Source organism: Brienomyrus brachyistius, unplaced genomic scaffold (assembly GCF_023856365.1).
Source record: "Brienomyrus brachyistius isolate T26 unplaced genomic scaffold, BBRACH_0.4 scaffold66, whole genome shotgun sequence".
Taxonomy (NCBI): Eukaryota; Metazoa; Chordata; class Actinopteri; order Osteoglossiformes; family Mormyridae; genus Brienomyrus; species Brienomyrus brachyistius.
This window is the reverse complement of record NW_026042341.1, coordinates 780,642-792,836: the sequence shown is the minus strand read 5'-3', so window position 1 is coordinate 792,836 and position 12,195 is coordinate 780,642. Positions and strand designations below refer to the sequence as shown.

General features: G+C 43.9%; 1 long non-coding RNA gene across 1 annotated transcript; it reads right to left on the bottom strand.

Annotated features, from left to right (window-relative positions):
• Window positions 1-336: 336 nt before the first annotated feature.
• LOC125725415 (uncharacterized) lies at window positions 337-11,348 on the bottom strand. Its single transcript, XR_007387471.1, has 3 exons — window positions 11,214-11,348; window positions 10,562-10,714; window positions 337-1,657 (listed from the first exon to the last, which is right to left on the bottom strand). It is a non-coding gene; the product is annotated as an uncharacterized LOC125725415 (long non-coding RNA).
• Between the last annotated feature and the right edge of the window lie 847 nt (window positions 11,349-12,195).

The window sequence follows — 12,195 nt, the reverse complement described above, 5'->3', positions numbered from 1 at the left end:
GGGCACTGAGCATACTGGGAATAATATCCACATATTCACATTCAAAAGGTGTGAAATGTTCATTCCCACGTCTATGGTGACAGGGGGATGATATCCAATCAGCTCCGTTGCCAGTTTCTTCCATCTACCCAGCTATCGTTGTTTTTTTTTTTAAACAGGATAAAGTGGACACGACAGACAAACATTTACTCATACTCTTACCATCTCGCCGAGGATCGGTTCCGGTATTTTCGAGCACACCCCTTCATCACGGCTCACGGGAGCAGCCCCCTCCCCCATGACAGCCCAGTCTTATCGCTCTACACCATACAGTGACCCCCTCAGCCGTAACGCCCCCCCTTCCACCTCTCAACACACTTAAAAGTTTTCCGTCTTCTTTAAACGCACGGCTAATCACAGCCAAAGGTCGAGAATTCATCAAATACCCATCAAATACCCATCACATTATAGCGACAGGACAACTATTGTATGCTAAACTTTTGGCTCTATATTTCTCAACATGCTATATACAGTCTATTTGCACCATAGACCAATCTAAATTGCCTCTTAATTTTTTTTCTTGAATATAACTGATCTGGCATTTTGCTTTACATCTGACCCAACTGAGAGAATTACATTTCTTTCCTTGCAGCAATTGGAATTTCTTTAGTATATAATAAGTCAATAATCCCCAACTGACTTACTTTCAGGATAAAAGCATTAAGCATCCTAATCATTTCTTTGAGGACAACTTTTAACCTGAAACATTGCATTTTTCTTGTCTATCTTGAACCATTATTCTTGAATCAATCATAACAGCCGTGGAACCAAAGTCTTTTGAGGAATTTTCCATTATATCAAAACATCTCAACAACAAATAACGTTCTCTGATTGGATAATGAGTTTGTTCCTATATTTTAGTTAAAACTGCTATGATATCAATTTGGTTTGTTTGTGTAAATCTTTTCTTTCCATGCTTTTATGGTTGTACCAGTTCAGACGTGCGTAGTTCAGGTCCAGAAAGTAAAATTTCAACCAACCAGTTAAGTACACTTTAACTGTGCCTCTTTATACTGAACTGGTTGGTTGAAACAAAATGCTGGTCTGGAGTCTTGCTTTCTGGACCTGAACTATCCACCTCTATACCAGTTGGTTCATAGGGCATTCAGTGTTACTCCTTTGAAGGCCCTATAGTTGACACAGAAGCAGCTTCATTGGCAGGGAATTAGGGTAGAAAACCAAAAAGTTGGAGCAAGACCAAATCTTCACGAAGCACCGAGCTAACGGCTAATTGCTTCACGGGCGACTGATTCTGACTCGTATCGTCACCAGATGAGCTTCGATGTGGCGAGTGTGCAAGTCGATCATTAATGAGCAATTAGATGAAACAACAATGGCAGCCAGGGAAACTGTTTCTATAACAACATCCCAAAATGAACTCTACGGTGCCTTCAATAGGACTGTAAGCTAGGCCCTCAAAATGCAAACATCCTGGCTCAGATCTCTGCTCGATTCCTTATACAGAGAGGCTTGCAGAGTTTCTATCATAATTTAAACATTTAATATCAATATGCTGTTTTAATTTATACGGCAATGCATATTTCAGTGCTTAATAAGTGGGTACTTATCTTGCTGGAGAATACAGCCAGAGCCAGAGCTTCTCTCCAGTGATGTACACCTGCGAAGCATAAAGTCCATTAAGCAAATAAACAGCTACGTCTCTCGCTACCATTTCCCAAAAACAAAACAAAACAAAACCAAAACAAAGCAAAACAAAGCAAAACAAAACAAAACAAACCAAAACAAACCAAAACAAAACCAAAACAAAACCAAAACAAAACCAAAACAAAACCAAAACAAAACAAAACAAAACAAAACAAACCAAAACAAAACCAAAACAAAACAAAAAGAGATGCCTAATCATCTGTAGGGATACCCTTTACCTCCGCAACAGCGTCAGTCCAATCTTAGAATGCTGTGTATTTGTGTATTTAAATAATGGATCATTCATTAAGAAGCAGAGTGCTGCAATTGTTTTCTTATTTGGTCCATTTACCCCCCTATAGCTTGTTTACCGTCAGGCCTTTGGCGCTCACATGTCCTTCGACATGATAGTCAGCGCTGAGTAAATGCATCGCTGAGAGGCAGCAGCGCATATGGCAGTCCTTGCAGCAATTTCAAATTTAAAATGAAAACAAACATAGTTCCTATAACCACACACGCCAGTCGCATAAAAAGTAGCAACAACCTACAGGTATATATTACAGAATAAAAATCTGTTACAATTTTATGTATTGGTAATCAATTCTGCAAAATTTTAACAACTTCCAATTGCTTGCCCTCTGTTCTAAAGGACATTAGTTGGATTTACTGGTCCAGCCAGTTCCTAAACATCCAATGTAGTTTAAATAAACATTTAAGTCTGATATATACATGAGGATTAAACTTCGGTATAAAAAGATTTGTCACCATGTTTATACTTAATTTGTTCAAACAGATTTGATTAAAACAATTACGGATTTTTTTTTCAGCAGCAGAAATGTAATTATAGTTATATTTTAAATAGATTTGTAGCAGCAAACTGTGGACACGTACGATACAATAGTCATAAATCATGCTGTTTTTATCGGCATTACAAGAGCTACAACCTATAATGCACAGTAACACTAATCATTTGATTGTTTAATTACAGCCTAAAACACAGAATAAAAAGAGGAGGCATTATGGGTACAAGTGTTTCCTTGTACCACCTACGGTTCAGGCCAGATGAACCATCTGAAGCCAAGCAGGTTTGGGCCTGGCCAGTACTTGGATGGGAGACCCACTAGGAAAGCTGGGTTGCTACTGGAAGAGGTGTTGCTGTGGCCAGCAGGTTAGCTCATCCTGTGGTCTGTGTGGATCCCAAGGCCCCAGTGCAGTGACAGGGACACTGTGGCTAGCAGGTTAGCCTATCCTGTGGTCTGTGTGGATCCCAATGCCCCAGTGCAGTGACAGGGACACTGTGGCTAGCAGGTTAGCCTATCCTGTGGTCTGTGTGGATCCCAGTGCCCCAGTGCAGTGACAGGGACACTGTGCTGTAAAAATGGTGCTGTCCTTCAGATGAGATGTAAAACCAAGATCCTGACTCTCCGTGGTCATAAAAGATCCCAGGTCATCTTTTGAAAGACTACGGGTGGTACCCCAACATCCTGTCTAGAATTGCCCAGAGTGGCCCTATCAAATATGGCCTCCTAATCGTCCCAGAATGACTGCCGTTGCATCATCCAGGTGGGGGCTACACAGTGATGGTGGCTGAAGTGGCTCTCCATTGGTTCTGTAAAGCGCTTTGGGTATCTTAAAATCTGCTATATAAGTGTCACATTCATTCATTAACAGTGTGCGTGGAGTTTGCATGTTTGCCCGACAGTCCTAAGACAGGCAGTTAGGCTAACTGATGTCTCTATATCGCATATAGAGTGTGAGTGGATGTGTCCAGACATGCCATCTAGAATAAACCCCAGTCTCCTGTTGTCTAGGATAGACATCAGCCTCCCTTCCCCCTTTAGATGGTGAATATTAAAATCTTCTTTAATGGCACTATAAATGGCAGAACTATTTTTTCCCACTGGCAGCTCTGTGCTGAGATACGGCTCCAGCCTTGAGGATGGTTACAGCGCAGCCCAACAGCGAGGTCTCAGAAAGGGCCTCGGAGCTTCAGAAGGCTACTTGAGCCTCTTTATTTCTGAAGATGTGATGGACTTCATTCGCCAAGCATACACAGGAGATCTTTGGCTTCTACGTACCATGTCTTGCTCTCTGTCAGAGAGACAGATTTGGGGTCAGAGCATGGGTTCAATATCCCTGAAGCGGTAGGGGTATTATTACTGTGTCACCCCCCCCCCCTTTACTCTTACCATGGTATTTTTAACCACACCTCAGATTGCTCAGTGTTACTTTAACTGTATAAAACATCCTGGTAAAAAGGTGTTGCACACACACACACACACACACACACACACACACACACAAACACAGTACTCATTTTCATAGCACATGGAGAGCATTTGTAAATAAACATCCCTGGATTGTGCCAGAGAATTTCAAGGAGCCATCTTAAAAGATTTTTTTATCCCCTTGGTGAACGACAAAACAGAAACGCATTGAAATGCAAGGGAACAAGTCATAAGCTGCACATCGATCATGGGATCCAGCCACATGCAGAGGGTATTAAATATGTCACCCGAAGGAATGAACCAAAAACAGGGAAGGGGATTCAACACATCTAAAATCTGACATCATTTTTTTTTTATTACATATTTTACACCCCATGGAAAACATTGCACCTGAGATGGATGTGAGCACTTTATAAAGAGGATGAAAACCACGTTATACAGTTATCACCTTTTAATGGTAGAGGGAGATCGTAAAACGGTTACTGAATGTGCCAAATGGATTCATCCCAGAAAGCGTACAGACTTCCAATGTCTTACTCAAACAGACTTATTTGAACATATTTACCATTCAATCCACCAGGGAGGAACGATTCTTTACTAAACCCAAGCTGTCTTGAAAAAAATTCCAAGACCTCCTGATATTTGAATGGTCGCCATTGTTTGAAAAGTGCAAACACCTTTGTACCGTTTTACAGAAAAACAGAAAACAGACACACACACACACACACACACACACACACACACACACACACACACAGTGGAAAGGATTCACTGAAGACCTGTTTCCTGCTGATACACACTGCCGTTCATTAGCATAAACTACCTGTAGCCTTTAAATATGGGAAAAAACAGCTGCCTGAGCGCTTTAGGGACGGTGAAATTAGACGTTCATTACTATTCTATCCTGAAGCGGGGCCATCAAGCCCAAACTACTACAGCAGAGAGAAGTTATATCTACGAACAGATATTAATATTAATTGTAACTTATGCAGGACATTCTCAACAAGACCATAACATTTTAAATGAACTAACATCAGAATTCTAACAGTGATTGTATGTTGCTATGAATGGTATACAGGGTGTTTGCTCAGTCAACACACCACACAAGGCTTGTATAAGATTTTGCTGGTTGCAAAGGAGGGTCATTAAACAGATTGTCTGAATTACCCTATTGAATAACCTGGGGCAATTTAACAAAAAAAAAAAATATATATATATATATATATATTGTTCATGAATGCAAAACAAATTTTAATAGTGGTAATCTCTCCAATGATCAGTGTTATACAAAAACCTTTTGGAGGGTGAGGACAATGGTTCATCATGCATTTTGAGTTTGCTGCTCCCCCCCCCCCCTTATTTTTGACAAACACGCTTTCAGAAGTTAAATCAGGTCAGCTGTTAAACCATCCAGAGCAGCAGGCTTTGTTAACAGAAAGTGGACTAATGATTAACTCCAAGAAAGGCTGACAATGTATAAATGTATACAAATGGGCATCGACTGCATTTGTGCTCCTCTGACAAGGCGAAGAGTGTTTCTTTATATGAACATCTACACATTCAATGCAACTCTCCCCCACTCTCTCCCCTGAAAATATTTGTGGGTAATAATTAACCTGTGTGTTGTCTCTAGTTTCTGAAAACATCGCACCTTTTATCCCCTTTTATGGTTAGACTAGAGTCATTTGTGGCATTTTTAAATTGTTTAACCTTTAGATAGACGACCGCAGAGAAGGAAAGTCCGGGAGTGACCACAGCGCATGCTGACAGGCCCGCGTTAGATGGACGCCCATTCAAGTCAGCTGACGTTCAACCGTGAGCCGCATTTACAATGTGGAGCCACATTGTATTAAAATTAGGCCGGTCAATTGATTACAGTATGTCCGTTTGTGGTTCCGTTGCTGCCCAAGTGAGATGATATGATTGGCTGTGAGAGCCAACAGCAGCTTGGCAGGGGCATGAAGGAGAATGTTACAATAGCACATGGGATTTAATAGAATACCTCACAATGGCTTGACAGTGGGGGGGGAAGGTCCCCAAACACTCATCTCTATAATCCCCAAGGCTTTCCCTGAGTCAACTGCTCTCCCTCTGTTTTGCTATGGCCTGCTGTTACCCCAGGAGGCGCGGAAGACAAAGGGAGGAGGAGGAGGAGATGGAGGAGCGCAGCAGCCGGAAGATGGGTGAACTCCTGGGCATTGTGCTTGCAACAAAGTAGGGCTCAGGAGGAAAGGCGGGGGGAGAGGGGGACATGATGCGTTTTGCAGCCAGGAGAAAAACAGGCACACAGGGGACATACCGGGCGCATGCACCCTCATCGGTGATTTTGGCTGTTAGAAAAGCAGCCGTTTATCAATCCTGAGCTACGGTACGTCACTGCATGTCCCACTTCTTAAACTTCAATTTGATTATTATTTAAATATTGTCACGGTAGTCCAGGTAGCTGACTCAACTGGTGCGATACCATAAAATATTTTTTTTAATATAAATCGCCTTAATTATATGACGGCACATCTAGTTAACTTGTCTTTTAATGCCAAGTTTCCAGCAAGTTTAATTGTAATGTTTAACACGGTTGTTCCTGTTATGCAAGCTGTATGAATTTTACACACTCTTCCCTTTTCCTTGATGTGCCTTCGGATTGGTCAGGTCCCCGTTGCACCGGAAGGTGTGGTGCTGAAATCACACAGCTGTGACACGACGGTGACAAATGAACTGTCATCAGCAGCAGGCTGTGACCCCGTCTGTGCAGTTCGCTAAATTATAATGAGAAGATTTACGCTGCCTGGTCCTCCTAAGGGGACACAATGCATTCACAGCAGCTTTGTGGAGGGAGGCGGGAACCAATCAGGGGGTAGACACTCATTTGACAAATGGCATATTTAAGCATCATAAGAGACTGACCAGGATGTTCACTGAACCTGACCTGGCAGAATTGGAGGAAATTAACCACGGTGATTAGACACTGGCAATTAGCACACGTCTTAATCAAAGTGAATTACTCTGCTCAAAGCCAAAGAGGAGACATTAAGCACTTAGACAGCGAGATTTGCCATTCTCTCCAGCCAGTGTAAAGCCAAAGAACGCGGAGGATTCTCCTGGTTCGGGAACTGAAATGCACCACGAACCCAGTCGCACAGTTCGATACATTTCACCACACAGAAGAGTGAGGTTCAGTATGGGCATTCCCCATGAACCATGGCCGGTACTGGGGATTCTCACCGAAAAACCTTGGGGGTGCCGGGCTGGGGTCTTTCTGCATGGGTTTCTCAGCCGTCTTTTCATGCGTGTGCATGTGCGTAACCGTGAGCGACAAAGGGATCATTATTATTATGACTACTTTTTAAAAAGTAGGGTGCTTAGATATGAAAAGGGGTGACAAAAAACTCATCTTGGAAATGGCATCACTGAAGAACAAGAGACCGGCAAAACACACACAGCTTTGGATAAAGATTTGAGAGTCACACAGATACACATTAACAGCCCAGCCTCCCCATCGGTGCACGTGAACCATTCTGTCTGACATCTAAGAGGCACATTTTAAATTATATTAGGCTGGAGAAACCATTTTTGGGGGCGAAAGGTGTCTTTTTGGTACTGAACCACCTCACAGATGGATGCCCCCCCCTCCCAAAGTAAATAGAGTAAAGAGTGACAACACAAACCTTCTGCTTTAATGTTCAACTCATTTGTTTCACTGGAAATTTACCAGAGCGCAACGGCTCCCCCCACCACCCTCAAGCAATAAAGGCTACAGCTGCAGGTGCTCCTGTAATTTGGACCAGACATAATCAATGCGCCACCTGCTACTCTAAGCGCATGGAGGAGCCCAGGAGTACGACTTTGTTAGAGATGTCCAGTGGTACACATGGATGGGGAGTCATGGCACATCTTACGCAAGACTCCTGGCAACCAGACAGCAGTAAACAACAGCAGCCAGTTGTTTTCGCTGAGACTCAGCTGGTCGGAGCGAGCAGTGCCCGAGGCGAAGGGCAGATGTCTGATCTCCCTTCCCCAATCACAGAGCTCCCTCTTCTGTACCGGAGGAGGTGTCTGCCCTGATTCCGCAACAGCGATGGCCACCCCTGGGGTGCTTTCTGAATGCCAATGAGCTGGGGTTCTGGTCACGGGGGAGGAGCGATGGACATGCTCTCCCTGCCACCAGGAGTCTCCCCCGAAGGATCTGGTCCACTGCAGGGCTGCCGCTTGTCGTTATTTCAGACTTTGTCTCTCCAGTGTTTTTGTCGCATGCTGCCCAGTGTGCTGCTAGATGCCCTCAGCAGGAGCGAGCCTGCCTGCTCGTACTAGCGGTCACCACCTGCCTGCCTAGATTAATGCTCTTTGTATCCTCTTGGAAAGCAAGCCTGCCCTACGCTACATCGCTCGCATAAGTCACTCCGCACGACAGCGCCTGCCATATAAACACACTTTAATAATATTCTCAGGGTTGCCAGCTCTCACGCATCTGGCGTGACACTCATACTTTCAGATTCTCACGGTCACACAAGAAATCTTACGGCAAATCTATACTATTCCATTTTAAACATCGACTACATCAACAGCAATGGGGGCGTTTGCAAACCCTACAGACTATTTACAAGGTAAGGAAATTGCTACATACATGTAAATGCGCATGCAGACTTGTATAGGTTTGAAAATCCCATGTCAGCCAGATGACCAAACCTGGCAACACTGATATCCATCTCCAAGTCAAATTCTTTCAAGAACAATGGCAGCAAGTCGGCTGGCCGCAACTTTGCTGCATTAAATTGCTGCACAAAAACAAACAATAACATGAGGACATTACGAAGCTGACACGCATGAGGAGCGACATGGTATGAAATTCAGGGAAAAAAACAATCAAGGGCCTCGTTTGAATCTCGCAAACTTTCTAATTGTAATTCAGGATGACCTTTACACTTGCCACTAAGTACTGTCTGAGCTGGAGACAGAAGTTGAACCACGTTCCCAAAGTACAAAGAAGTGGTAATTACAGATGTGGGCAAAATGCTGGAAGTGCTATGGGAAACTCTGGAAATGTCAGCGATTCTGCGAGGTGCATGGGTAATTATTTGCAATGCGTGTGAAGTTTTCATTTCCCAAATCGGTGAACAAACTTTGAATGTCATCAGTTATCACAGTATTTCGTACCGCGTCTGCCCCCTGCTACCGACAGAGTGATAACTAAACTGGAATAACTGGGGATTAGGGAAGGGCATTTTACGAGCTGATCGATCTAGGGCAGTATGGCGTTGGCTTTCGAGATCTCCACATCCCCTCCACATCCACATTGTAGGCTGTCAGTGTGCATAAAGATTTTTTATCTGGTTTGTAAAAGAAGAAAAAGGCCCAAAAAGATCGCCAGCAGTGCACCAGTCTAAGCGGGGGGGGGGGGGGGGGGGCACCACCTTGTTCCGCTGCGTTGCCAGTCCATGATCAATGAGTCCCGAGAGAGTAGTTTGGTTTGCCTTCAGTCTTGGCCCCAAAAGCCAGGCGCAGGAAGGATGGAGTAATGTGGTGTTAGATTAATCACGCAGATCATAGATTGACAATAATATCGACATCAGAAAAGGTTTGCTGATCTTCATGCTCGACAAGGGATATTTTCGGCCAGTTTAGATGGGAAGTAAGTGAGAGGGAAAAGAAAATTAAAGTGAATCATTTCGTTTTATTAGCAGCTGGTTCCATCCACAGTGTAGTTTAATTTATTCGTAATTATTAGTAATCTCTGAAATCAAGACATCTCTATGTAATCCACTCATCTGACAGGGCAATTACTCCAATTAAGCACAGCCGGTTTATATTACAGGAGTGGGGGTCTTCCAAACCTAGATCAGCTCTGCTTCCCATCGACTCACAGTGTATTGTTATTAGGAAGAGCAAGGATTGAATAAATACGCAAATAAAATCTGTAAAGGCTGAGTTTTAGGCTAAGATGTCATTTTTCAGCGTGTCAGCTTGGTCTTTCGGATTAGCTCTGAACAGAGAGAAAATTAAGATATAGCTAAACGGGTGGAACAGAAACTAAGATTAACAGTGGGGTCAAACTCATTGGCAGGAGGGTGTGGTGGGTTACTTTCTTACTTCCCCCTATGCCCTAAATTAATTAGCTTCACTGAGGTGGTGGTTAATGATTCAATTCATTTTCAGTTTCAAATCAGTTACACCTGTTTGTGTTGTTCAATAACTTCTCATTCAACAACAATGGAAAAAAACAAATAAATAATCTAGACTGTTCCATGGAATCCGGTGTATTTCCACACTTTAAGAAATATGATTATTATCCTATCTTAAAATAATAGCTGTTAATAGCTCAATTAAAACAACTTTATGCCATTTAAAAATGTGTTCTTGTGTTTGTTTACATTTCAGTAAAAGTAGGAAAAACAGAAGCTGTTTCAACGATAATTGCCACTGTGACACTGTGTGGCTTTTTCAGTTTTCGTATATTAGGCCTCTGTCACGTAACTAACCAAAAATTTATATAAAAGTGTGAAGAGGACCGTGAAGTGTTCCACTAATAGGTCGATTTATATGGGTAACAAGCAATCAAGGCTAATCAATGGAGAGCTCAGCAAAAATGAAAACCAGCATGAACTCGAGTCTGGCACGCTGGGAGCCAGCTGGCGTTAAGCCCCCGGACTACTTACCGTCAAGCTTTTTGGAGTAAGCATCCAAGAAAGAGACCCTTTTAAACCCTCACGTGAGTTGGTAATAGTCAAGAATTCACCGTCATACGATCACCGCATTGCGATGTGATGGCTGTTCAGCATTCTTTCCAGAGTTTAGGGAGGCGACAAAAGCTACAAGAGAATTAAGAATGAAAGTTATAAAGGATATTTTGTCATGCAAATTAGACTTTAGTAAATACCTCCTTAATTGTTCCCTATTACTAATATGACCATATGACTCAAGCAAAGTAGATTCCACATGTAGATCAGAAAAAAAAGCCTGTTGACATGTTTTAATGTGAAGACCGCGGTGCGAAAGACTGTATTGTAGAGCTTAGCTTTAAAGAAAAGGAGCAGAGCATCGGCAAAATCAAAGTTTGAATCCCCCATGAATTGCTTGCAGGCTCTGTGCTCTACTAGTATCCATGATTAAGGATGTCCAACATGAAACCGAAAAGAAGGGTAATTAACACTAAGGGTGGAGCAAAGGGTCGATCAGCTAGTTTCGGCATCCACCTACAAAAGGTGTTGAGTTTAATCAACCTGGATGCTGGTCATCTACGTCTCTTTATTCTTGGGAATCCAAAGCTTTTAACGGGAACATTTTCCACTCATACTTTCACACTTGTACCTTCAGTAGTGCAAAACATGTGGAGTAAGGGAAGAACACACAAACTCTGCAGAGACGGAATGGTAGCTGTTCTCGAGCCTCCCAGACCTGAAGCTGTGAAGCACCTCTCTTTAGCCAGCTAGCGACTTGCACGGAGTAATGGGTCCCTAGGAGGTGCAGACAGAGAGGTCGGCTGAGACCTGCCGCCGCGGACTGGGCCGGTACAAAGCCCAGCTTGAAATGCTCTCTGTAGCTGTACCTGTGCACCCACCAACGGCACTTTGCTCCTGCGGCTCCCCCGCGCCTGCACAGTCGCGGCTCGCCGCCGCCTTCTCCCTGCGCTGGTCCGTTATTTTCTCCGCGGTTTCCATTGTGGCTCGTGTCAGTGGGATCTCCAGGCAGTTATCCAGAGCTGCAGGGCTCTGCCTTTTCTTTCAGCACATTCACCCCAGCCACAGGTTCCTTTCTTTCTTCTCCTCCCACTCAGGAAACCCCCTGCCTGCCTTCCCACAAGCTCCTTCCTGTGTTTCTTGCCGCCTCGTTCAACCCCCACGTCTCATTTTTGTTAGTTAATCGTCCACATTCAGGTCACCATTTCTCAGTCACTGTCATTTCGTTTTAATTTTTTATCTGTCCTCCACCAACTGGGTCATCTTCCACCTGCAAGGCTGGAGGTTTGACCCTCAGCTGGGTTTCTGCTGGGCCATGGGCCTTGTGCATGATGCCCTGCTGTGCAAATCCAGCTGGGAGGAATATGAAAAATCGTAGGTCCTCTATAAGTTCGACGCAACGCTGAGAAAGCGGGGAGCGACCGTGGTTCAAGGGGTGGGGTGGTAGACTCGTGCCTGCCAGTGTTTGGGTTCGACGCCAGCTTCCAGTCTGCATGCGCACACGCTTCATGCGTGACCTCCAGTCTGCGTGCGCACACGCCTCATGCATGACCTCCAGTCTGCGTGCGCACACGCCTCATGCCTTACCTCCAGTCTGCGTGCGCACACGCCTG